This window comes from Pteropus alecto, unplaced genomic scaffold (assembly GCF_000325575.1).
Source record: "Pteropus alecto unplaced genomic scaffold, ASM32557v1 scaffold93, whole genome shotgun sequence".
In the NCBI taxonomy this organism is placed as follows: Eukaryota; Metazoa; Chordata; class Mammalia; order Chiroptera; family Pteropodidae; genus Pteropus; species Pteropus alecto.
In genome coordinates this window covers 182,627-187,501 of record NW_006433381.1, presented here as the reverse complement: position 1 = coordinate 187,501, position 4,875 = coordinate 182,627, and positions in this window count along the sequence as shown.

Below are 4,875 nucleotides of genomic sequence, written 5' to 3'. Positions count from 1 at the left end.
TGCTAGTGGATAGAATCGATGGCTAGTGGCTAAAGAAAACTACTCATTCAATATTTAAAATTCAAAATAGTCTCATTATTATATCATATGTATACAATCAATTAACAAACTAGATTCATAGAATCCTGGAATATTAGCTCCTGAAATCCCTTAGAGACTCTTTTGTCTAAGGCTCTCACTTCCACCTTTGTTATTCTCATATTCATATTTCAGCTAAAATATCATTCCAGGAAGACTGTCACTGGGGTCCCCAAAATAGCTTAGTTTCCCTAATACCAGGTCAGGGCCTAATAAATAATAGACAATAAATTTTCATTGAATTAATGAGTATATGAATATATTTAGAGGTTTAGAAGACCCTGCCAGAAGTTACAGTGTCTCAAAGTTATTATCATAAATACTAATAATTATTAAAAACTGTGGAGGGGTAGAGAAATAACCTAGTTATTTGAGTATTCTGATTGTTGGGATTCCAGTTAAGTGAGAGTTTTCTATAAATAAATATGTAAAGAGTGTCCTTCTTCTCAGATATTAAAAAGGGTTCATTTTTTTAAGGCTGGCTTTGCATTTTGAACCAAATTCAAATGTGACTGCTTCTTGCTCTTGTAACTGCTAATTGCCAAGCACCATGTGGAATTGTTTGGCCTTGTATTGCTTCTGTAAGGAGCTAGCTGTGCTCTGGTAAGGAGAGATCAGATCTGTGGAAAATAAATACTCTATTGCATATCTAGCTTTTGCCTAATGTGCACTTCACTCCTTGGTATCTGCATTTCTCATGTGCTGCCCCAGTCAGTGCACAATCCTGTCCACTTTCCTCCCTTCCCAAAAGAGCTGTACCCATGAAATAGAGACCTGAACTACCTTGGCCACACATGAAAACTCCATATAGGGTCAAGTGCTAGACGAGGAATCTAAACACCTGGAGTCTAGTCCTGGCAGTATTACTCACAGACTATGGGACTGCAGTTAAGTAACTTTCCCTCTCTGGGCCTTAGTGTCCTCATCTAAAAAATAATGAGAGATTTGGGCTAGGTCCAAATTGTTTTCAAATCGTGTTTTGTGCATTCTTAGGGGTTCATTTAAAGAACTTTAAGGACTAATACAGAGATCAGAGAGGAGCAGAATGAGGGGGAATCTGGGCTCACTCACCTCACTTCAACCATAGCACTCCTCTTTTATTTGTTGGACATGCTCTGCTTCCCTGAAAGATTTTGTTTGACAATTACTGACATACCAAAAATGCATAGTAGATGTTACTTAGTTATTAAGATGGTTGAAATAACTCTACCCACTGTTTCATGGCTCAATATTGTTGACTTTTGGTGTTACTGATTGAATTGAATTGACCATGTGACAATCCGATCAATGGCTGTAAGGGACTATCTTGCTGGCCACCTAGCTGCCTCTACTCAGATCAACTTAGCAGCAGCTTTAGGTTAAAGATGTGAAAAATTATGAGCCCACTAGTAGAAGAAGAGGCTGATTTTTCTTCCTGTTTATATTGTGGCAGTAATTAAACAGTTCTGGGCCAGACTATATGGAATTTTGTTAACACACCCTCTTCTTCTCTAATACCTCCCTCCAAGGGCCTAGAGCTGAACTTCCTATAAATGATTTCCTGCCTAGATACTGAAAGTTAAATTGATCCAAGTAACAGAGTCACCCCCAGAGTGTACATTTTATCATTTTATTATCTCTCATTCCTTCAAACTCAATCGATGCTTCACTATAAGAAGCATGATTAGTGCTCCTAGTAGACTGACAGGAAGACACATCATATTCCAGAAATGGACCAGGAAGGGGGAAAATACCAAGTGGTATGAAATGTGTATTTTATTTTCAGGAACTCACTGATCTGCAGATCAAAGTGTGATGGGTTCCCAGTGGAAATGACTTGCTTTTTTCTTTAGATTTTGTTATTAGTATTTAGTACTGACCGTATATAGCATTTTCCATTTGACCAGTGGTTAGGGGTCTTCTGGATGGTCACTGCTTTCATTCCAGCTTCACAGATGAGGAGCCATAGATTCAAGGAGGAATTAGTGTTAGCCCGAGGTCACATGGTAAACTCATGGCAGAAGTGAAGGTTACTAGCATCAAGTTTCCACAAGCCCTTACATATATCCTGTCACTGGTTTCAATCTTCTTCTGCAGGGACACTGTACAATGCTAATAAAGCCAACCATTAAGCTGGTTAGAGGCCTTTACTAGAAAATGCCAAAGTATAGCTGATGCTTTGCCCTGATTGTTAGGGTTATCTGAAAAGCTCCCTCTATGTCTTGGCCTTATGGGAACAAAGCCTCAAATGTTTCATGCTTCTTGTTGAAAACTTGCTGAGTGGGATGGTTGGCAGGGCAGCTATTGTGACATTGTTCATTTAGAAAGTATCAAAAGTTGGGTGTCCAATCATGAAAGAGAGACTCATCAAAAATTGCTTTATTTTGTTTGTTTTAATTAAATGCATCTTGGACTTCCTATAAGAGTGGACTGCATTCAGAGTTCACCTGACAGTGCAGCTTCTGCACTCTGATTTGCCTAAAAAGCTAGGGTAGTACTGTGTTTGGAGTTATGGATTCTCAGTTGGCGGTCAAAATAACTTTTATTTACCCCTTCATCTCAAAGATCAGCATTCTTTGGCTCGAAAACATTTAAAACCATTGAAAAGTAAGCAGAAGAAGAGAGAAAAAGAAAGGCAAACACAGAAAGAAATTACATATAAGGTTAATAATGGCTATATGGAATTAAGCTTCTAGGTTTATTTGTTTAATAAGTATAACTTAAACACTCAGTTGTTTGCCAGACACATGCAAGAGAGAAAAGGATATTCCCTTCTGATTCCTTTAACTGACAGAAATGGAGTAACCTTGGAAGTCCACCCAGATATTACCCCAATCCTCTTTCAAGAAGATTTCATGACTAATTGAGCAGTAGGAAATTATTCCTGTTTAATTCCAGTTTACTCATTAAAACTTATTCTCTTCTTGCTATAATATATGATTTTACCCATTTGCAACTGTACAATATGTGTGCATTGTTTCTTTCTAATATAGTCAGGCACCTGTTCAACTAAGTTAGGTAACTACTTAAGAAGAGGTATATCGAAAGATGCCTTGCTCTGGGGCCATATCTATCTGGGTTTATATCTAATTTTTACAATAGGTAACTATGAAACCTTGAGTGCATTACTAAATCACCAGTGTTTTATCTGTTAAATAAAGTAATCTACTGTGTAAAAGCTACTATAAGAATCTGACAAAATATGTAGGGAGAGCAGCTACACAGGGCTTTAGTGTATTATGCTCACTAGATGGCAGTTGTTTTGTTGTTATTGCTGTTGCTATATTTCTTAGATCAAAATTTTCTTAGTTATTGTAGACAAAATGAAAGTGATAGCAGTCACATGGAGGTGCCTTTGGTTCTGCTCTTCTGGACTGAGAAAACATTTTGCGTACTTAAGTCTAAAGGGTAGCACTAGGCAGTAGGTTTTATTATTTCTCTCATTTCACTTCTCTCCTTTTCCACAACTAGTGGTAACCTGTAGTTTTCTTTAGTGTTTAAGATGTCATGAAATAATTATATCATTTCATGAATGATTATTTACCCAGAAGAATAAGATGCAACTGAGCATACATGCAAACACTGATCTTATTTTTCACTCTTGGCAGGTAGAGGTCTTTAAAACATAACTTGAAAGCTTGTTAAATTTTGTGTAGGATATTAGGAAATGATTTTTTAAATAAAATTTAGTTTTACTAATTTTTATTGAGCTATAATCAACCTGTATTAGTTTCAGGCATACAACATAATAATTTGATATTGTATGTATTGCAAAGTGGATCACTACAATAAGTTCAGTTAACATCCATCACCACACGTAGTTACACAATCATTTTTCTTGTGATGAGAACTTTTAAAATCCACCCTCTTAGCAACTTTCAGATGTGCAATTCAGAATTATTAACTATAGTCATCATGCTGTATATTACATCCCCATGACTCATTCATTTTATAATTGGAAGTTTGTACCTTTTGTCCCCTTTCATGCTTTAAAAAGAGGTAAGAGAAGGTACTTTTTGTTTTGGCACTAAGAAATTCACCAAGAAGGGCATCTCACTTAAAAACTTATTTATCTAAGAGGAACTAGAAGTTTGGCTCAACATTTTAGAATGTGTTTGCTTACTCTGAGCTTCAAACACTCATGGCCTGGAGTTCCCTGAGAAGGGAGGTATGGCCTGGTCTTCAAGGCTCTCCCCAACTCTTTATCTCTAAGAGTTGTTCTGTTCATACTGAGAATGGAGCCCTGCTGGCTGACATAAAACACACCCCCAGAGTTGCTGATCAGGCGAAGCAGAACTGAACAGTTGGGCCTGAACAATCCCAACGCAAGATTCAAAGTTCTCAAGGAGTTAGAGCAATTGATGCTTCTTAAATCTGTTCCTAGATGTTATGACTTGTTCCTGAAAGCAATGAAAATAATTCCAATAACTACTACAGCAAATAAACAGTGTTTACTACGTGCCAGATCATTTGCTGAGCACTTGATACACAGGACCTCCTTTAATGCTCGCAACAAACTTATAAAGATGTTACATAAAGAAAAAGATTCTATGGGCAGAAAAGGTTCAAAAATACTGGTTAAGAAATAGTAAAAGGGGTTTCTTTACTGCAGGATTTATCAGAGCCTTCAATGTGCTAATTCGTGTTATGAACTTCAAGAAGGAATTACAGTGCTGCTTTCCCAAGTGTTTTTCCTCAGAGGGCTTCTGGAGAGATGAAAAACCCTTTGGAACATGTTGTCCTATGGGTTTCCTGTGGAATCCATGCTTATTATCTTTGGAAATTTGACTATGTTCTGTCTTTGCCCCGGCCTTGTTC